We start from the raw sequence: 24,347 nt of genomic DNA, 5'->3' as shown, positions 1-24,347 counted from the left end.
ACTATCTAGGTATATGAGTTTTTAGCACCACATTTAATAAATTCACTTCACTAGAGCACTTTGATCTCCTTTTTCGTTGATCACTACTGCAATAACCAGTGGTTCACCTCCGGATGGGGGTAGCATACGACTAAAAAGAAACCCAATGATGATGCTGTCATGTTTTTAAAAAAACAGGGCGGAGAATCAAGATATACTGCCTTACGACTTGGGCACATGAATGAGGGTTTTTTATTGATAAAATACACGAATGTTGCAAACCCTGGTTACTCAGGTCAAGTGATCCATTCCCTTTTGATATTAAGTATTAATGTAAGGCAGCTGAATGGATCACAATCCCTTCCTTCTCCCTCCTTTTCATTCAATATATATTTATTAAAAAGCAGTCATAGACATATTGGTCTGGTGACCCCAGCAGGCCACCATCTCTGTGATGCCAGGTAATCTTAATGGGTCGTAATTTGCGACCTACTTCATCAAATTTAATGAAGTACCTCATTAGTAATAATGAGGTAGGTCGAATTGGGACCCACTACGATTCGGTGATTTGCCAACTGACCTATTAGTACATTAGTTGGTTCTCAAAACACCACACGGGTCACAAAAATATTGGTCACAAACTGTGATCAGTATTTTACATTCTAAACATTGTACATCTGGCTCTTTATGTGCAACCAAATTAAAGTAGTGGCAATATTAAAACTGCTCCAACTTTTCCAACACAATTGCCCCACAAACATAGCTTTTGAAAATGACTTTCAGTGTGGGAGTTTTTAAAATCAAAAGTAAAAACAAACAATTAGCAGCAATAGTAAAACCTGCACAACTTACATATGGTGGTAGGCTGGTATTTTTGCCATTGTCCACAGTTCATGATCTCTGTCTATGCGGTCTTGAGCTTTAGATAGTTATTATTCATCCATGCATTTATGGCGTGAAAGACATCATCAAGTTTTGCATTGTAGGGGTCTTCCATTTTTTTGTAAGATTTGGGTGTAATCTGCACAGTTGTTACAGATGAGATTAAATGATTTATTCCTGTTTGGTAAAAGGGTTAGGTAGATGTTCAAAATTAGTAGGGAAATGGGGGACCCTTGAAGAATGCAAGAGTGAGGGATGTGAGGAGATTATGTGAAAGGTGGAAAAGTAACCTACACTTTGTCTGTCTCTTAGATAAGAAGCACCCCATTTTAGAGCATTATAAGATAATCTAATAAAATGGAATCTTTGTAACAGTGTGTGGTGGTGGATAGTGTCAATTCTAGCTGATAAATCCAGAAGCAATACAATGGCTGGCTCAGTGCCTCTGCCTGGTCTGAAGTCAAATAGGTGATCTGACAATAAGTTGGGTGAGCACTGCTCTTTCAAATATTTTTCCTAAGAATGGTCCATTTGATATAGGTCTTCAGTTTGCTGGGTTGAGGTTTTTTCCAGAAAGCAGCACACAAAGAAAAAGAAAAAACAAGGAGAAATAAAGGTATTTCTCCTTGTTGCACCATTCTAATACCTGCTATTATATGGCATTCGTTTTTGGTGCTGCCTCAGATTTACAGATCTTTGGAAATGTGGGGCAGCATTAAAAAGAAATTAGTGTTGCGGTGGAGCACCCACAGCAACACCCATTGTACGCCCCTTTCATGCAGATGCCTGCGTGAAAGGATACTAAATTTACAGAGCTTCTTTAAGCCACAAAAAGTGGCTTAACGCCCCCTTGTAAATATGGTCCAGGGCATTGCGCCACCGGAACATCAGTAAAAGTGACGCTTGTAAATATGTCTCTCAGCATCATTGCTAAATCAGTGGTTTTGGTGCTTTGCTAACAATGAGATTGATATTGCACAAGCGCCATCCTACTTGCCCCAACAAACAGATCAGAACACTGTGGTGAAGTGCCTTGACATGGGTATCGTTGTCATTTAGGGCTTGCCAGATGTAGCAGCATTGATCCCTGCTTTGCCACTTGCAATCTCTGCACCGCCTTTGCCACTCCTGCCATAGGGTCTAGCAAAATCGGTGCCAAAAAGAGAAAGTCTTGATGAGCACTGTTTACTTTCTACAGCTTCCAGTGGAAGTGGGAATGGAATTAGGACTGGAAATGTAGGTGCTGTAAAAATAAATACATTCACCAGTGCATTGGGCACTCCTGTGGCTAAATAAGGGGCATATTATCAAGCACGGCGATAAAATTATCTCTGCTTTTGCAGCAGAAAACTGCAGCTAAAGCGGCGATAATGGGCTTGATAATATGCCGCAGAGAATTCCCATAGAAGCCCATGTTGACACGAGAACATGGGCTTCTATGGGAATTCTCTGCGGCATATTATCAAGCCCATTATCGCCGCGATAATTTTAACGCCGTTTCTTGATAATATGCCCCGAAGTTAGTTATGATAAGGTATCATACAACTGTATTTACTTTTATGAATAGATCCTATGTCCATATCAATTGAAACAGGTGTACATAACTAGTATTGTTTGTTTTTATAAATCTCTCATCCCTCTCCCCGTGATTTATCAACACTTTTATAACATCACTAAGGTGAACACCAGGGAACTCATAATATTATGACCATTAGTGGCATAAATAATGCAGGTTCCCATTAATGTTCCGTATTTGGTGGCACAATATCCTCTACAAATAAACACATCTTATTGTAGGTAAGACGAAGAGAAATACAAAGTGTTCCACAGCATATCATGTCAGCACAATAAGTCAAAGGTAATATGTAAAACAAACTTTTACGTGGGGTCCATTGTTATATTAATAATGCAGTTATTATGGAATAAAAATGTCAATTATTATGATGATGTTATGGTCAGTTGATATTCTTCATAGGTGAGATTCAGGGTCAAAGGTCAAATGACGTCCCTTACTGTAACTTAGGTCAATGGGTGTGTGATGAAGCATGTGCTACCTCTAGTACTTTGGTCAATTGGCATATACAGGTTCATCCCACGCAACTTTTTACCTGTTGCTGGGAGGGACAATTGGTCTTCTCAAAGTCCCCGTTTATTGAATGGAAAGAAATTTGAAAGACTTGCAAACATATAGTATGATGCTTCTTTTATAGTATGTTGAATATTCATGGATAGCATTTCATTAAAATGTCTGTAAACTGCATGAACATTCAGCGGGTGCTATATTTTAGTTGTCGCTAATTTGCAGTGATGGATATTTCAACCTAATTGAATATTTGCTATTTCTTTTAGTGTAAAAACATGGGTTATTAATTGGGGTGGATGTGAGTCTATCTAGGGTCGGCTCCTCCATTTGAGCAGAGGAGTGTAGCCCCATTAAGTAAAGCCCCAGGCCAGAGCTGAAAAACAAAATGGTAGTAAAGTATATTTATGACCATTTTATTTTTCAGCAACCAACCCACCTGAACTGACTGTCAGGACGGGGTGGGGCCAGTGCTGCTGAGTGGCAGAAGGGAGCTGTAGGCTTAAGTTTAAAATGCACATGTCCCTTTGGCTGGCTGGCTTGCAACAGCCAGCTAGACATGCACATTTTAAAGTTCTTTAACCTAGCTATCTTAGACAGCTGGGTTACAGAATGTGCAGACCTCTAGTGCTCTTGAGAGTGCTGAGTGAGGCCGCTCACTTCAATCCTGGAGCTGCTCTCACCAGCATGAGGATTGGTTAAGGGAGTTGGCTGGGTCCCTTGTTGGATCCTGCCATCAGAGAAGACCGAAGGAGAGGACATCGCATTGCGAAGGAAGGTACGTTTATTAATTATTTTCTTTGTCACCCGCTCACCACCCTCAGTACATGCCAACAGCCACTGACTCTATCACAAGGAATAAGACTACAAATTTGTCATGGTAAAACACAGCTTTAATCATTTAAACCTGGTCTTAACCTCCTAGTGAGTTTTCACAGAGCAGATAGGCTTAACGTATTAAAATGTGTAAAGTATTTAGCAGTAACAAAACCGTTAAACAGTCACAACACAAATATCGCACAACCAATTACAAAAAATATAGAAACATGTCATGAGGAAAATGTACACTAAAATGACAACAATTAAGTAAGGGGAACTGGATGTGTGGATTTTAAAGGAGTAAGTCAAGGACAAAGAAAAAGTAAAATGCCAATGAGTAGTCACAGCTCATGGTTGACTGGAGCAAGGTGAGATTTTAGCCAGAGCACAATGGAGTGTGAGTTGGATACAGAAAGAGGGTCATCCTGGTCCAGTTCAGGTCCAGTTCCAATTGCTACTGGCCAGCTGGATACTTCAGGAAAAAGGCATCTTGCAGCTTGCTGTGTCCCTATAGACACACAGGAGGTCAGCCAACTGATCCCTGGAGTCCAATTCATCCAATTTGTAGTCCATGACACAAGCAGGAGGGAGCAGGTCCATCCCTTCAGGTCTCCACACAGATCTCAATTGGGAAGTCCAGTCTTCTTCTGTATTCCACCAGTCCAGATAGTGTTCTAATGAGCTATGGTTCAGGTAGCACTTTTGTAGGAAGTACTGGTCAGTGGGTAGGAGTGACTCCTGGACCCTCCCTAACCAATGAGAATATATTCCTAAGGGCAACTCTTCCCACTTTTGCAGCACATACCATTTGTCTTCCTTACATTTATCCCACAATTCATTGATTTAAGTAAAATCCAAGATGGCACGCCCTGCCTGTCCTTGGAGGTGACTTGTATGCCAGTTAAAGTTGTGTTTATGAAAACAAGCAGTTCCTTCCTTCTTAGATACACCATATTGGTTCTGGGACGAACTTCTCTATCCCACTGGACTGGTGCCAAGCTGGCTACAGAGAGTCCAGGAATCAAAGGCTTCTTTTCCCCAGGTATCCCTTTACAATTACCTATGACTGGGCAGGCCTCCTGATCCCTTTCAAGGTAATGACGTTCCTGAGCCCTCCCAGCTGCTCTTCATGAGCTGTTATGTGTGACATGCCTCACACCCAGGTCTCCCTGCTAAAAAGGCTTAAGTCATTGAGTGGAGAACACTCCCCAACCCCCACCACTTAGCTGTGGAGCGCACTGAGGGCCAATCCTCTGTCATCCAGAATCAACAGCAGACCTGAAGGGAGAAAGAAAAAAAGAACTGTAATAATGCACGGGACCACACGTAAGAACACAGAGTAAGGACTTTTCGTTCAACACATGGGGCGGGTCTACAGCTCAAAAGGGCCGACTCAAAGAAGGACAGGAAGTGTAAAATGTAGAAGACGACGGGAGTTGAACAAGTAAGGAGAAGACTGGTGGAGTGTTCTGAGGAAGTGCTGAGCCATGAGGCTACTCGGAGAGCAGAGAAGGAGAGTCAGGAGTCCGGACAAAATACACCAACACCCTTGAGGAGCCTCCAGAGGTGTGGTCCAAGGAGTGGTGTATGCTGCTGGAGGATGCACATTCACTGGCCACACCTCGGGAGAGTTGTGGCTCCATGGCGAGTAACTCAGAAAGGGTTAGTTAAAAGCTCTGAGAGTTGAAATTGCTGGGAGTTAAAAGCACTAAGACAGGTTGTCAGGAGTGTGGTAAGACAGGAGGGGGACACCTTTTCTTGTAGATGTGATGCCTTTTTTTGCACTGTGTTCCACCTTCCTATATTTAATCATGAGTTCTGTGGTGTTGTGTTTACTGTTAGAGGAAAAAATGCTTGTGATCTCTTTCTAACTTTAAGGAGATTCGTGGTGGTTACCGGTAAATCCCTAAAACTGATACTTTGGAAACCAGCAAGACTCTATCTTCACGGGTGTTGGTGAATGGTTGATGCAAACTATTGAAGGGCAACATATTTACCGCCCTATTCTTTCCCTGAGGTTGCTGGTGGCGGCAGTCTCCTGGAAAAACCTACAGAGAAGAAGAGCAAAACCACATCAATAGCAGTGTTTCTTATCATCTACCTAGAAGATCTACCTGTGATCTCATTAGGCCTGGGCAGTAAATTCCGTTCCGTTCGCGGAATTTGCGGAATTTCGGTAATTTCGCGTTCCGCGGAGAACGCGAAATTGCCCAAAATTCTGCTTTCCGCGACTTCACGAAATTTTTTCTTGTTTGCGTTCTCAAAATGCATGTTCGCGAGATATTTCTGCCCGAGCATGCAAACAGCAACTGTGAACAGGAAAAAAGCATCGCGAACAAGCAATTCCGCGTTTTCGCGCAATTTCTGCGTGTTCGCGGAGACTTTTTACCGTTTCGCACAGATTTGCGTAACGCGATTACACAAATTCCGCCCACCCCTAGATCTCATCCATACATGTTACTTCAGTACTGTGCTACAAGTAAAACAACAAGATTAGTAAATCAACCCATCCTCCTGAGGAAATATGAATTTTTATGGTCAATTGTGTCCCCTATCTTAGACCCCAACGGCTCCATGTACATGCTACAAGTACATGTATGTTCCCTCCAGTTCCAGCTATGAAGACGCAAATACATGTGCGTCCAACGTCAACATGTTCTCTTTCAGCTCCGCCATGAATGGGTCGAATATTCCATTCCTAAGTATGACTGGCCACCGACTTTATATGGTTCACTTTTCACGTTTTACAGTTCAGGCGAGCAGGCCCTGAATTCTACCATCAAGCCTTTTCCTACTTCTGCCTCTGAAATGCTCCAGCTTGGACCTGCATCCGTATCCATGAACTTTGTCCTACTCCCTGCGCGGCCAACGGTGCCTGACGCGGCCTGTTGCCTGCCAAAAACCGTATTCAGCCTTCAAGTTATCTGCTCCGCTCCTCATCCAATGCATTCCTGTCTAGTAGTTTTAGGTAAACATCCTTCCAGCTACCGAGCAAAGGGCCCGGCCTCGCTGTCTTTTTGCAAGTAATTCATGGCCCCTGTTACCATGGAAGATTCCTGCCCCCTCGCATCTCATGTAGACACATAGACGCTTGTATATGCACTAACAGTCAGTATAGAATAGATTCCGTCCGAGAGACCTTTCCTTTTAGATAAAACAGTTCCTTAAACAAAGATATTAGATGCGATTTGGGATTAGGTTGACCTGACCCCCCAGACTTCTGTCTCCACATGTAGAGCTAAATGTCAATTCTCCTTCACCCTTTAGTTGCACGTCAATCAGACGTCATGCGGCTGCGCGCGCATCTCTGCCAAATATTTCTGCTGACACTGCAGGATTCTCTTATGGATCCACCCACTTGTGACATCATTTTAAATGACGTTCATAGTATACGCCCATTATTACGCCTATTTTCGTTACGTATGTGTATTCTTATCTGTATTATCAGCTGTTACGCCTCCTGCATCTGTCTTAATGCAATGCTTTTCATATATATATTGTTACTTGTCAATAATGTATTGCCTATCCCTTCCTGAACCTTCGTGGTGATGGAATAAGATTGCCTAGTTCGAACTATGATTCCTTTGTAAGGAATAAAGCCCTTTTCAGAACCTCTAATACCACGGATTCTGCCTCTTATTTTGACTGAGTTATTCTTACTAGACTTTTCCGCATAAAAAATAGTACAGGTAATTTAAATATTTACCACATAAATTGGCGCCCGAACAGGGACACTTTCTCATCTCACGCGCCGGAGGTGCGTTGCAGGCCCGGTCCCCTGCTACAGCTGAATGGACAAAAACGCGTACCCGCAGGATTTCCTGTATCTCCCTCCGGCCAAGCGGGGGTGACTGAGGCTGCGATCAACACCCAGACGAGGCGGTGAGACGTGCGAAGTATCCCGACCAGAGCCTAGCTGAGAGAGCAAGATCCGAGGTATACAGAGGCCCACCAGGTTCCGAAGTTTCCGAGTCGAGTCCAGTCCGGTCCAGTTCAGTTCAGTTCCGAGGCCTTCCGTTCCGTGCTACCCGGTGAGTACCATTGCTGGGGAGGCAGTTAGACGTGCACATTAATTTGTGCCGGTCCTGACGGGTTTGGGTACACAGATCCGGTCTGCACTGTTTTAGCAGTGTATCTGTACTGTTTAGCAGTATATCCAGTATGTTCACGTATATAATTCAGTATTACCTAGTATTAGTACTATGTCAGTAACTAGTTTTCTTCTAATTATCATTGTTCGTTAAATGTTAAATGTTAAATGTCAAATGTTTTAATGTGTTTAAAAAATTGTGGTATGAATGAGTGTTCATTATTGTGTTTATTGTATTAATTGTATCCAAGTCCAGTTTGAGTAAGAATCAAGTAGCGAGGTTTAAAGATGCCGTTCTTTTCAAAATTAAGACAGATCAAAACTAGAAAAGGAGTACTCGAAGAAGCTGTTCCCATTCCACCTAGGGATACTCCAGGGTATTTTATGTACCATAAGCATGGCCTAGATGCCGTATTATATCTTGATTTATGGGTGGACTACACCAAGGATCTAGCAGAAAGTCAGAGGTGGCCCGCAGCTGGGACATGGGATGCAGATTGCATCATGAGAGTAGAAGAAGAATTATGGAAAAAGAAAGCCAGACAGTCACAGAAAGATGCCATTGAACTATGGCGTAAAGAATCGCATAGGCGCACAGAGAAAGCGCTCAGACTGGAAGAGAAAAGTAGGGAGAACTTAAATAAAGCCCGAGAAAATATGTTAATTGAGGAAGGTACCCGAGTAAAAACAGAACAAGTAGACAGACAACGAAACACTCTTATGAATGGTATGTATCCTCTTTTGGCCGAAGGTTTACCTAAGGCCACCCCGGAAATACCGAAAGATATGCCAACCCCATTACTCCCGATTAAAGCACATCCCAAGACCGCAAAAGATATTTTCCTTTCCTCCTATTTAGACGATGTAGCTCCCGAATATGTTAATGTTCCACCACACACACCACCTGTCGATGGTGCTCAACGCCGAGATCATCCGCCCCCAACTCCGCAACCACAAACTCCTCCGCACAACCCAACATTTCCTGCATCCACAGTTTCTACCTTACATCCCACAAATCCTTTTATGCCTAGCACCTCAGAAGGTGCGACAGGAGGTGCGGCAGCAATTTTCGCCACGCCACCATTACGAAGCAAATCGTCTCTTAGAGATTTAGCAAACCAACGTACACCACAAATAGCAACGTCCGACATGTTTAAGGAACATCTTGTAGATTGTAGATATGATCCAGTGCCCGGTAAAAATGACAGAATGCTGCTATCATCACTACGTATACGACGAGCTTCAACGTATTTAACGACATTACCAGGAATGATTAAACATTTAGACAATATATATCACTTTGTCCAAACAGGGCAAGGCCCTGAAAGTATTGACGAAGCCATGGAATACCAGAAAGTGGATGTACAGAGACTACTGTTACGCTTCTTCATAAACTGCTTTATCAGAGACAGAGATAGGTCCGAGGTAGATCAGGATGAAATGCAAGTCCTTACCAGATGGGGTCAGAATATATCAGAGGGAAAACATGATAAACAGACATGCATAGTAGCTATGTGCCGAAAGATCCGCAAAGAAGTAGAACGAACACATAAAGCCAGATCGGAGGCAGACAAAACTGAATCAGAGGGAGAGGAGGAGGAAGAATCAGAAAGGCCCACAGGACAATTAGAAACGATAGCTTATGTAGGTAGGGGAAGACCTTGTAACAATACCAGATACTTTAATGACCCGATACGTTCGATACGTCCAGAATGTAACAGACATTTTCAAGCCCCTATGTTAAATGCGAAGTCCCCTGAACACTTATTCCAAGCTGCTGATAAATTACTCCGAGACCGAAGGGGGTATCATATGCTCGACTCTATGGATGAACAAGAATTAGCCAGGTCAGCAGTACAATGGGCTGACAGTTCTGAAAAATACAGTGATGATGCGTTAGCACACACGTTTTTGAATCTTACCCCAGACGAACAGCGTTTAGCTGGTATATACATGATACAACACCTCGTTATATTGTATAGAAGCCAACGTTCCGATCCTGGTCCCCTACCTGATATATTGATAGAATTACTCACGAATAAATGGAGAGGTTCAGGTACTGATTTAATTAAAGAAATTCTAGAATATCGACACCAGTACATTGTCTTCGTATGCCCAGAACATGTTTCAGTTCCCCCCAAGTTGGAAAGAAAAACGTATCACATAGACAGACAGAATCCCTTACGCGAAGTACACCCAATCAGAGGTGAAGACAATACTTTTAAACGCGTGTTTGTGTACACGCCCATAACTAAAATTGAATTACTAGAAATGAAGAAAGTAGTACCTAGCCATGACAAAGACCCAGCAGGTTTCCACCGTGAGATAAAAGACATGTTACTCATGGGAGAGTATACTTATCCTGACATTATGAAAATATTAAAGGTTTTATTGCCTGCCGGTATTTACGAGAAACTCAAAGAAAAGGAATGGGAGGTGGGAGACCAAAAGATAGAGTGGACAGCATTAGAAAACGAAGAGAAAGCCCGAGCTGCAGGTTCAGGGCTTGGGGAAAAGACTACAGCATTACCAGGATTATTAGTGCAGGTACTACCACGTTTATTAACTACGAAAAAGGAAGACTGGGGTGCAATTTCAGCCTGTAAACAAAAACAAGATGAAGACACTAGTGATTTCTATTCCCGATTTGAAAAATGTTTTGGTATTAATAGTGGCATAAAAGCAAGTAGTGAGTCGTATCCACATCTGTTTGTGACAAAATTAGTTGAAAATTCCCTGCCCCAAGTCAAGAGTAGAGTATTAAAATTCGAGAGTACTTGGCAAGGTAACACACCGTCACAGATGTTACAAATGTTACAATATCATCACAATAGAATTAGAGAAGAACAAGAACATGAACAAAGACGTATGAAAGACACGAAAATGAAAATGCTTGTTGCTCAGTCAGTTCCAGCTGACGGTCATAAAAAGGGTACAACACAGTCCAATGATTTAGTAGGTCCTGTTAGAGGGACATGCAACTATTGTAAACAGCCAGGTCATTATATACACGATTGCGCAGTTCTAAAACATAATATCTCTACGGGTATAACGAAAGAGAGACCACGTCCGCCTAGACAGGATCAGATCCAACAACAAGTACCTCAGAATATACAGCCTATGCCAGTTCCACAACAGACCGCACCACAACCACAACAACAACCACAACAACAGCCACAGCCTATTGCTGCAACACAAAACACGACACAACAGATGTACCAGTATGCACAAAATGACTATCCAGAGTATCAGCGCTACACATGAAATAGCCTAGAGAGGGAAGTTGGCCTACCCCTTATTGAGGTTCCCGTAGATCAAGAAGGTCCTTACGTACAGAGTCAAGTATTAGGGAAAGACAGAAAGTTTCTACTCGATACAGGGGCAAGCAGAACCACTATCCGTCGCAGCGAAGTCCCAGGGGTACCCCTCTCAGGCTCACAAAATATTTCCCTTGGTTTTTCAGGAAAGCCCATGATTAATGAAGTATCGCAACCGCTTGCATTAACGGTCGGTCCATTAACACGGACTACAGATCTATTGCTCACAAAATCATGCCCAGAAAACTTGTTAGGTATAAAAACATTGAAAGCTCTAGGAGCTGTAATATGTTGTTCTCCGGAAGGAGTACGACTATTTTTGCGTGACTTTAAAGGTCACTATGTGTCTAGAGACATGGATCATCGGTTACAGAATCTACCTGCACATTTATGGGCACAAGGCCCCACTGATGTAGGTTGTATGCACATTACACCATATCGAGTCACGCTCAAAACAGGAGTAGTATTACCACGAATACGACAATACAAGTTACCGCCAGATGCTGTTGTGGCTTTACTGCAAATCATTGACGAGCTCATTGCACAAGGAGTGGTTGTAGAAACGGACTCCAATATATGTAATTCCCCGATAATTCCGATTCTTAAACGAACTGATCCAAAAGCACCACCAGTATATCGATTAGTTATTGATCTGCGAGAATTAAATAAATGCATTGTACCACAATACCCCGTGGTCCCAGATATCTCTTCATTGCTAACAGCCATAGATTCAGAAGCAACGTTCTTTACTGTAATTGATCTCAAGAACGCTTTCTTTAGCGTCCCAATTGATCCGGAAAGCCAATATTTGTTCGGATTCAGTTTAAATGGACGAAGTTTTAAATTCGCACGCGCACCTCAAGGATTCACAGAAAGCCCCAGCATCTATAGCCAAGCACTGAAAAGAGAACTTGACAGTATCCACATGCCAGCTAACACTGCCCTGCTTCAATATGTCGATGATCTGCTGATCACCGCCCGAAGCGAACTTGAATGTGAAAAAGCATCACTGACGGTTTTACATTTCCTAGCCGACAAGGGGCACAAAGTGTCCCCTTCAAAGCTGCAATTCTGTGTCCAGCAAGTTGTGTACCTTGGGCACTTGCTGTCCAAGGGGGGAAGACGGCTTACACCCGACCGTATCCAGTTAATTGTTAACATGCCGACACCCAAGACACAAAAGGAGGTACGGGCATTCATAGGCCTCACTTCGTACTGTAGGCAGTGGATCCCTCAATATGCATTTCTAGCAAAACCACTCATTCAGTTGACAACACAGGAGGCAGCGACATCGACTGTCCTCCCTTGGACTCAGGAACATACACAAGCTTTTGAAAGCTTAAAGAAAGCTTTATGCCAAGCACCTGTTTTAGCAACACCATGTTACAGCAAACGTTTTACACTCTTTGTTACAGAACGTGAAGGTACTGCTTTGTCAGTACTCACGCAGGAACAAGCAGGATCACACAAGCCATGTGCTTATTTTTCCAGTACATTAGATCCCGTAGCTCAGGCTCTTCCTGCGTGCCTGAAATCAGTCGCAGCAACAGCTTTAGCAATCAGACAAAGCGATGCCATAGTGTTAGGACATCAATTGACAGTACAAGTACCACATGCAGTAGAGGTTCTCTTGAACCGGACCCAAACACAACACTTGACCATAGCAAGACTGACGGGTTATGAATTAACATTGTTCCAGCCACACATAGAAATCAGACGTTGTAGTACATCAAATCCTGCCACACTTTTGCCAGTAAGTGGAACAGACCCATTGGCACATGATTGTATTGAAGTCATTACTATTACGATGAAACCCAGACAAGACTTGACAGATATTCCATTATCAGATCCAGACCTGACATTGTATGTAGATGGTTCATGCATGAGAACAAGTACAGGAGAGTTAGTGGCCGCTTATGCAGTCACAACAGACACTGAAGTTATTGAAACAAATTGTATAGATACCTTGTCAGCTCAAGCAGCAGAGCTCATCGCTCTGACACAAGCCTGTATTCAAGCCAAAAATAAGAAAGTCAATATATACACAGATTCACGTTATGCATTCGGAGTCGTCCATGACTTCGGCGTGCTTTGGCGAGAGAGAGGTTATTTAACTTCTCACGGTGCCCACATCCAGCACGGTCCCCTTATTCAAGCTCTGTTAGATGCAATACATCTGCCGACTGCAATATCAATTATGAAGTGTAAAGCCCATACAAAAGTGACTGACATTATTTCTCAGGGTAACGACCTAGCTGATAGAACAGCTAAACAGACTACTCAGAATCAGACTCATACAACTGACACGACAAAGACAATAGTTCCGACACCAACACGCTGCATGACAGTTAAGGATCCCGCCCTTGATGTAATTGATATACAGACACATGCTACCCCAGAAGAAATAAAGAGATGGACTGAATTAGGAGGGATCCAAACAGATCAAGGATGGATGACGAAGGGAAAATCTATATGGTTTCTCCCCGACTCAATGGTTCAAGTCATCATTAACACAATCCATAGTCCAGCGCACCTAGGAGAGAAAGCTATGCTAGACAGTATTCAACACATTTGGTTCAATAAACACTTGCGAGCAGCAGCTAAACAGAAAGTACGTACCTGTATGATTTGTTGTCAGTTCAATCCAGGAAAAGGCGTACCTGTAGAACAAGGTGGATTTCAAACCCCCGATCACCCTTTTGAAGTTCTCCAGATGGATTATATCCAGATGGAACGATGTCGAGGATTCAAATATGTCCTCGTAGTTGTATGCGCTCTTTCCCGGTGGACAGAGGCGTATCCCGTCTCAGATTACACTGCCCCGACTACTGCCAAACAGTTAGTTCGAGAATTCTTCCCACGGTATGGTTTGCCCCGTGTCGTGTACTCAGATAATGGCCAACCGTTCTCATCCGAGCTAATGAAACATGTTTCACTTTTGTTAGGCTATCAATGGAAATTCCACTGTGTCCGACATCCCGAGGCAGCAGGTCTCGTGGAGCGGCATAATCAAACTTTGAAAATTAGACTGTCCAAAGTATGTAGAGAAAAAGGTGTCGACTGGATAGTAGCTTTACCAGTTGCGCTCTTTTACATGAGAATGGTAGCACACTCTCGAACAGGGCTATCCCCGTATGAGGTGATCTTCGGTAGACCACCAAATATGTGGGGGACGCCTATACCCCGTAAAATAACTGATGTTGATTGTAATATGCTGACAGATTACCTGGCTTCCTTGATGTCTGCACTACAATCTTGTCGTTCACAGGTAGCTGCAGCTTTTCCCGATAACACTGAGGTGAAGCCCCATGACGTGGTTCCGGGAGATCTTGTGCTTATAAGGAACTTCGACAGAAGGAACCCGCTGGAGCCTCGCTGGCAGCCGCCTAAACTCGTCTTATTGACCACAAGGACAGCTGTGAAGATTGAGGGACGTAAAGGGTGGTTGCACTCGAGCCATATAAAAAAATTTCATGGACTATCATCCGACTTGAATTATCAACCCTGCATTCCCTCACAGACTGATTCAAAACTCCCCCTGGTTGACAAGACAGAAAAAGAAGACTATAAACTGAAACTAAGGTCTAGCAAGTCAGACAATTTGATTGTTTAAGTCCTCTCCAAGGTGAATCGGTTGAATTTGTCTCTGACATGTATCCTCTAGACCGAAATAGAGAGAGAAATAGACAGAAACATGCGTACTGTAAATCACTTCGTAGTCACTGCATAGTGACATTGTTAATTATGTTTTCTCTAAGTCTTCTGATTATCATTACCAGTATATTACTACACATGTATTACCCTATTTCCAAGCGTGCTTTCAATGCTACTGCCGAACATTCTTTTAGCGAATTACCCCCGCATGAGTTGTCCTATAGATTTGCGCTGCGCAACAACACATTCATTAGTATGTTACATCATTCTCATCAGACCAGCAATGCTACAAATTGTTGGATATGTGGTCGACTCCCTCCCTATCAAAAATACAAGGGAGTTCTGCCCCTCTTTCCGTATCCATTCACACACACAATGGCTCCTGTGGAGCATGGTTTAGTTTGATTAATTCCCTAGATTCAAATTCAGTAGTTTATCAAGACAACTGGGTTTGGGGAAACCTAAACCTAGTTTTACTTAAAGTCTGCTACCCTAATAAGGAGGGACTTCCCAAAAGAACAGGAACTGATCTAGAAAGTGAAGTATATGGATTAGGTAACTTTACACTTAATCTCATGATCCTGAATGTTGAATCCGAAGCCACACCAATCTTGCCTGCTATGTCAGTATTTCGAGTTAGAGGCGAATTATGTGTAAGAAAGAATGGTTCAATACACATGGGCCATAGTAAATGTACCACTGTAATAGAATTCAGTGATAAAGGCAAATCTACGTTTAGAGCTTCTCGTCACTCCTACTTCATCTGTGGTCAGACTGCATATATACGTTTACCTCTAGATTGGGATGGTACCTGTTACATTGCATTCCTTCTGCCACCTGTTTTCCTAGCCCCGCCTGATTACCATAGGAATACCCATTTAGTACACAATAGACAGCAGAGAGATCTTCCGATTGTCGACTACACCGAAACAGCATGGGAGCAATACACAGATTTCAATAAAGGTTTCTTTCCCTACATAGGTACAGTCACTAATAGTAAGCTGATACGTAGATTAACTAGAACCCTTGAAGCAGTAGTGAATGAAACTACTTCCGCATTAGGCAACTTAACAGAGGAGCAGTCTGCGATGCGGATTGTTGTTCTTCAAAATCGTCTTGTCCTTGACGTCATCCTGGCCGATAGGGGCGGAGCTTGTAGGGTCATCGGATCAAGTTGCTGTGTTTTCATACCAGAAAACGCGCCGTCAGTATATAAAGCCATAACTCGACTTCATAAGATCATAAGCCAGATACACCAGAATCCAGGCACCTGGACTTGGTCCGGTTGGTTCTGGAACGTGTTGTCAGCCTGGGGATGGAGGATCCTATCCTTCCTAGGTATTGGTTTTCTCATTCTATTCAGTTGCTGCTTGTGTCTACAATGTGGGCCAGCGATCTGTGGTCTGTGTGCCACATCGTGTATCCCGCCTTCGAATTTTCATTCAAGATCCCGGAAGAAGAAAGAAGAACAAATGATGCTATATGAACAGATTGATGGATTGATGAAGATGGATATTTCATAAGGGTCCGTAGGGGACAAGGAGGGAATGAGGAAATATTAATTTTTTATGGTCAATTGTGTCCCCTATCTTAGACCCCAACGGCTCCATGTACATGCTACAAGTACATGTATGTTCCCTCCAGTTCCAGCTATGAAGACGCAAATACATGTGCGTCCAACGTCAACATGTTCTCTTTCAGCTCCGCCATGAATGGGTCGAATATTCCATTCCTAAGTATGACTGGCCACCGACTTTATATGGTTCACTTTTCACGTTTTACAGTTCAGGCGAGCAGGCCCTGAATTCTACCATCAAGCCTTTTCCTACTTCTGCCTCTGAAATGCTCCAGCTTGGACCTGCATCCGTATCCATGAACTTTGTCCTACTCCCTGCGCGGCCAACGGTGCCTGACGCGGCCTGTTGCCTGCCAAAAACCGTATTCAGCCTTCAAGTTATCTGCTCCGCTCCTCATCCAATGCATTCCTGTCTAGTAGTTTTAGGTAAACATCCTTCCAGCTACCGAGCAAAGGGCCCGGCCTCGCTGTCTTTTTGCAAGTAATTCATGGCCCCTGTTACCATGGAAGATTCCTGCCCCCTCGCATCTCATGTAGACACATAGACGCTTGTATATGCACTAACAGTCAGTATAGAATAGATTCCGTCCGAGAGACCTTTCCTTTTAGTTAAAACAGTTCCTTAAACAAAGATATTAGATGCGATTTGGGATTAGGTTGACCTGACCCCCCAGACTTCTGTCTCCACATGTAGAGCTAAATGTCAATTCTCCTTCACCCTTTAGTTGCACGTCAATCACACGTCATGCGGCTGCGCGCGCATCTCTGCCAAATATTTCTGCTGACACTGCAGGATTCTCTTATGGATCCACCCACTTGTGACATCATTTTAAATGACGTTCATAGTATACGCCCATTATTACGCCTATTTTCATTACGTATGCGTATTCTTATCTGTATTATCAGCTGTTACGCCTCCTGCATCTGTCTTAATGCAATGCTTTTCATATATATATTGTTACTTGTCAATAATGTATTGCCTATCCCTTCCTGAACCTTCGTGGTGATGGAATAAGATTGCCTAGTTCGAACTATGATTCCTTTGTAAGGAATAAAGCCCTTTTCAGAACCTCTAATACCACGGATTCTGCCTCTTATTTTGACTGAGTTATTCTTACTAGACTTTTCCGCATAAAAAATAGTACAGGTAATTTAAATATTTACCACACTCCGAGTCCAGATATACACCCATCCCTCCTACATGTGGTGTCAGAAGTGAGATCTGGAAATATAGAGACTGGGGTAAATCATGGCGGAAACCCAACAGAAATTGGAAACAGTCATGGAAAAGTTCCTTGCTGCGGCTGCAGAGAACAAAGAAAACTTTCACAAAGCCTTAACCATTCAGGCACAAATCCAAGCTACCACCATAGGGAAACTGGCTGATGTACTGGGCCAACAGAGGAGTCACACCACCCTGCCATCAGTGGTACTTCAAAAGTACAAAGGGGGGATCTTGATTCTTTCTTTAACAATTTTGACTGCATGGCCCAAGCAGCAGCATGGTCTGTGGACTGATGGGGCCAATATCTAGGACCTTTACTTACAGGGGACTTATAAATGGCATACCAGGCTACTGATCCCCAGGTAACCACCCCTTACACTGACATGGAGAGAAGTGTTCTCAAAAGACCAGGAGTAGAAGAGGAGACCTATTGAGTGCGCTTATGACAGATCACAGAGGGGGTACAGGAGACTGCCAGGGCCACTCTACTAGTAAAGGATGTGACTGATAGGTGGCTGAAACTGATAATGTTTGTGAAAAAGAGGAACCAGGGGCAATATAGGTCCAGCAGACATGCTCCTTGCTTAAATCAAATTATAAACATAGGGGCATATGTAGAAGGAGTTAACCTCACCGCAGCGCCAATTATTTGACAATACAGCAGAATTTTTTTATCGCCGTATTTACAAGTTGCCGCTAACCACAGTTAGCAGCTACTTTCCAGTGTAAACGTGCATTTTTAGGATCGCCACTTCTGTTAGCGGGACTTAACGAAAATGATATGCAAGGTGGGTGTTCCTGTGTAAAAATTGCCACTAACCCCACTTCGCGATATTTACAACGAATTTACTGCACAGAGATACTAAAATACCTGCTGCTAAGGCCAGTTGGTGGCTGGTTCTTAAGACCTGAAAAAAGCTTGTCTAAAAAATGATGCAAACACACCTGTACATAAGGGAGACTAACCCAGACCCTCATTTGCTTACCTAATGACGCCATGGAGGTACTACTCTTGCAGCTTGGAGCTCCAAGAAGACCACAACCACCACCACCACCACCGCCACCAGCACCACCACAGAGGCAGCGCGGCAGAAGAGAGCGGGTCTACCGGCAACGCATCACCCTAATAGACCTCCGGCCAGAGGATGTGATAGTCCACTACAGGATAAAAAGGACCTCCATCCTACGCATACTCACCCAGATAGTGCCAAGGCTGCAGGCACCATCACTGCGCTGCACAAACATCCGTCTGCAGACAACGCTACTTGCAGTGCTGCATATGTTGGCCTCTGGTACCTTCTAACTAACCACTGCCAGAGTGGGTGGAGCCTCACAGTCAGCCTTCTCCAGGTTCCTTCCAACTGTCTTGGATGCCATTATCAGCCTGACTCCGCAGCACCTATGCTTTCCAAACACTGCGCAGGAACAATTTGACATCAAGCAAGGCTTCTGTGACATTGCTGGGTTTCCGCATGTATTGGGGGCAATTGACTGCACCCATGTTCTACTTGTGCCTCCTGTGGACACTGCACATATATACAGGAACAGTAAGCACACACACTCAATGAATGTTCAGGCAATTGTGGACCACCTGGGCCTGTTCATCAATGTTGTCGGTAAGTTTCCTGGGAGTGCGGGAGTGTGCATGACTCCTACATCTTTTTCCAATCGATCATCAACCAGCAGTTTGAGAATGGCACATATTGAAATTGACTGCTTGTTGGTAAGTACAAACTGAACACACCACTCACCTCTAGTACACAAGCATGTAGCTCAAATATGAGAGTGCACATGTAACCAATGTAATACGACATACCTTGGAACAGGTCCAAACAATATACACAAGCACCCAATGCAAAGTATACAACACATATGTTAGACAGCCCAACAAGGGAGTAGCCTAGAAAATCTAACACAAACCACTATGGCACCCTTAGAATATAGATTTTGCAGAACTCATCAGACAAAATGTTAAAATAAATGCAGCACATGACACAGAACATATGCTTCTGCTGTGCTACATACATCTTGAAATAAACACATGTGCCATGTGTACAACAAGATGACATATCACCCTGCTTTCACATGTGATGGTGCACAATTAGCTGACATGCAAAAACATCAGCCATCCACCATGCAGCGGGTGTTCCTGCATCATGGGTTTGCAAGTAGTACTGCATGAAGGGAGCATCAACTGCACATAAATAATCACCAAAGTTGATTAAACATCAGTCAGTGTCATTGCAGAATGGAGCATGCATAGGAAGAGTATACAAACAATCCAAATCACAATCTCACTACATGTTGTGCTTCCATATGACTCCCCTGGTGGGGTGTAGCAATCTGATGCACAAATTCAGATATTATAATGCCTGTCGGTTGGGAAACATACACACACATGGCAATGTTGATGTGTATTACCCCAACACACATACATGCAGAGTCAAAGTCAACTAATGCAAAATGACATCAATGCATATGTATGTTGTCTTCACATGTCCCAGTAAGTCAATTGCACCAGGTAGCAGTGCCACTGTCACTTAAACACTGACCCACCTTAGGGGCAAGCTGGATGTAAAGAACCCACAATAAGTTCATGGTTTAGCAGACAAGGATTTTCGCTCTAAGCTAACCTCAGCACAATCACTCCCAATGAGGTATCTAGATGATGTTCCAACATAGTAATCATCAGAAAGTCAAGGTGGATACTTCAGCAGTCACATGTGCCAATGGTGCACCCAATAAAATATGTGCACAGGAGACGTTCAGTATTTTTGGTGTAGTCAGGTGTTGTTTTGGTAGTTTAGTGTTTTAGGTGTTTGAAGTAGTATTGGATAGAAGTAGAGTGTTATTTAGTGTTAGTAATGTGTTGTTTAAATCTGTTATCTTGTATTTAATACTGCGTCGTTGGAGCCTTTTTTCTACAGTTGTATTTTTGCATATGTTTGGGCTTTCTTTTTGAATGGATTTGTTTTTGAATTTATCTTCTATGGATTCTTTCATTTTTAAGGATCGTCTACAGCGAAATAACTGTAAGTTATTTTTTATTACTATGGGTGGGAAATGTTTTTGGTTAAATTGGTTTGTTTGTTTCTTTTTTATTTTAATAATTATATTATGTCAGATATGTTTGTGTTCGTTTTTAAATTTTAAATGATATAATTTTAATTATTCAATTAAAAAAGAGTAGAATTATGTTGTTTAAATGTTTTGTGATTTTAAAATGTTCTTTATGTTTAGCATTGTTTTTTGTTTAAAGTATAGATTTAGCAATCATGTCTAGTTATTCTAGCCCTTTGGTGTTTAGAAATAGTTGAGTTTTGTGTTGTAGGTATTCATACATTGATTTTGTTTGTTTACTGAGTTTAGGGCCGATTTTAGGGGTCGATTGCGATGGCCGTCAGAAATGCATTCTGACCGCTGTGGTAGCAGAAAATAACCATCCGCATGTACCGCGGCTAAACCGGTGGTCAGATTAGGATGCACCGCCAGAAAAATCTGACCGGTGCGGACGAATTACACGCAACTTCGCCGGGAACAGCTAAAAATCTGTCTACGGCGGTTGGATTTGCTGCAGAAAGACCCCAAACCGCCGTTCGACCAGCGGAATGCTCGCAAGTGAAATTAGGATAAGATGTCGGTTGTTTCCGACCACCGCAATCCCAACAAATGATGATTGAGAGTGCCGGCGGAAGGGCTGTTGCATTCCGACTGCTGCGGTCGCGCCAGAAGAGTATTGGTGGTCGAAAGCAACCACACAACACGGCGTGTGGGTGTATATCTGGCTCAGCCTCAAAAAACACCTAACACACCTTATGAAACATCCCCATGGCAAGTAAAAAATACAAATTCAAGGTCAAGCCACACAACACACCTGACATGAATACTCCATTTTGACCCACCCACATAGATGAGTATAAAACCAGCCCCTTCCCTGCCCAGAACCCTCCACAACTGAAGGGCCCAACCCCACAGCACAAAGGAGAGGCAAATCAGCACATATCACACCATCACAGCCACACACACCACCACACATACCACCACCACCTTCACACCTGCACTTTTCACCCATTTGCACATCACATAACATGTCACAGAAGAAGATGCCCACATTCACTGACGATGAGTTGTCAGTGATGGTAGATGAGGTAATCAGAGTAGAACCACATTTGTTTGGAAGTATGGTCCAACAGACACCAGTATCCACAAAAAATCAAATGTGGGCAAGGCTAGTCAACAAGGTCAATGCAGTAGGGACCACCCCACGTACCCTGAAGGACATCAGGAGGAGGTGGCATGAACTCAAGACCAGGGTGAAAGCGCGTGCCAACAAGAATCATGAGCTGGCTCAGAGGACTGGCGGTGGCCCTCCCGTTCCACCACTACCATTCACCGAATGGGAGGAGAAGGTGCTTGCATGACCTCAAGACCAGGGTGAAAGAGCATGCCAACAAGAACCATGAGCTGGCTCAGAGAACTGGCAGTGGACCTCCCATTCCACCACTAACATTCACCGAATGGGAGGAGAAGGTGCTTGCCAAACTGCATTCAGAAAGTCTCACAGGAATACCCAGGGGAGTGGAGGCTGGTAAGTACCAACAAATGTCTACCATTACACTGCTATGTACTGTCTTGCAAAACTACAAAGCTATACTTCCTAGACCCAAATGCACTTACGTACAACACACTCTTCCCAACACATGTCTCACATATCTAATATTTCCTTCCTCTGAATCATCTCAAAGGTAGCTAGCAATATTTCCATGGGGGCATGTGGACAGGCAGCCATCACTACAACTCCCACCAGGCCCCCTTGTCCCACAGCTCAGCAGCATGGAGCACTCCCCCCACCCACAACAATGTGGCAGCCATTGCATTTCTCACCTGAAACTCACTGGTAGGTAGCCATCTTAACAGGGAGGGGTGTTTGTGGTTGGCAAGCCAGCACTACAACTCCCACCAGGCCCCCTTGCCCCACAGCTAAGCAAGATGGAGCACCCCCCAACCATGTGGCAGCCATTGCACGGCTCTCCTCAAACTTACAGGTAGGTAGGCATCATAACAGGGAGGGGTGTCTGTAGGTAGAAAGCCAGCACTACAACTCCCAACATGCCCCCTTGTCCCACAGCTGAGCAAGATGGAGCACTCCCCCCACAACCATGTGGCAGCCATTGCATTGCTCTCCTCAAATTTACAGGTAGGTAGCCATCTTAGCAGGGAGGTGTGTTTGTGGGTGGGAAGCCAGCACTACAACTCCCACCAGGCCCTCTTGTCCCACAGCTAAGCAGGATGGAGGACTCCCCTCAACCATATGGCAGCCATTACATTGCTCTCCTCAAACTTAAAGGTAGGTAGCCATCATAACAGGGAGGGGTGTTTGTGGGTGGGAAGCCAGCACTACAAATCCCACTAGGCCCCCTTGTCCCAAAGCTGAGCAGGATGGTACACTCCTCCCACTTATAACAATGTGGCAGCTATGTGTCTCCATTGTGTCACCGAACAGGTAGGTGGACAGTGCATGCACCCTGCCATCCTTCTCAAAATGCATGGAGCCATATGACCACACCAGCCCTCACATGTCATCAAACTTGGCATAGATCAAAAAGTCACATCCAGCATGCAGACAGCTAAGAGTACGTAACTGTCACACAAAGTAAACTTTGACTCACCAAGTCACATGTGGGAGAAATTCAGGGCCCAATCATGCACAGCACAGAATGCAATGCGTAAGTGCCATGGTGTCAGAGCATGAAGGCCCATATGAACACAAAGCATGCATGGTCAATGGGACAAACAAAGTAAAGTACATGATATGAAAAAGGTATGTATAAGATTACAATTGCTAGTTCTTGCTTAGCTGAAAGTTATTCCTGCAGAGCAAACCAAAAAGACGCATCACATAAAGTTGATGTGCAGCAAGTTGTTAGATGACAACATATCCTTGTAATCACACAATCTCTACGAGGCACATGGTTTCTTTTTACATGTCACACCATGGACAAGTAATGTATGTATCTCAACATCATGTCATGATGCTCAGTATCTTGCAGCCATACCAAGTGATTGCAATGTAAAGTGTGTGGTGTATCACATGTAACAGAATATGAGAAATAACCTCTTATCTGACCTATATTAATTTCCATTATGGCCTCCTAGGGCACAATAACAAACAGTTGCCCCAAACATCAGTGTCAGACAGCAAAACGTATTAAAAAAAATATATTTTTATTTGTATTCTTTATATCAACCAGTTATTTTATGATATATACTTTAAGAAAAAAATTACATTTTTTATATTGCAATTCATAGTCATTGCTTACAAATATATTGGGTGATAATACACCTTTAGAACTTATCATATCTACACATAAACAATGAGTCAGATTGTAACAATTTCATCACATGTAACTATATAGACAACAAATAAAGTAACAAACTACTTTAAAATCCAATGACATGAAATTGGTGCACAAATAACCCCACAATCATCCATCAACTCTTCATTCTCTCCTATCATACCACCTCACTCACACTAACACTCACACACAACGAATCAAAAGTGGTCATGTTGGAGATCCTGAAATGATTGTCAGAGACAGGACAATATTTTCTTTGTGGTTCAATTGTATCTCATCCTTATCCTCTGTTGATATATCTCTGAACAGGATCCCCACATGTCTAATAGCGGTCAAGACACATTTCGGTGGACCATGGATAAAGCCACC

The sequence above is a fragment of the Triturus cristatus genome, chromosome 4_1, assembly GCF_964204655.1.
Source record: "Triturus cristatus chromosome 4_1, aTriCri1.1, whole genome shotgun sequence".
NCBI classification, from domain to species: Eukaryota; Metazoa; Chordata; class Amphibia; order Caudata; family Salamandridae; genus Triturus; species Triturus cristatus.
The sequence above is the reverse complement of the archived record's forward strand: the minus strand, read 5'-3'. Positions refer to the sequence as shown.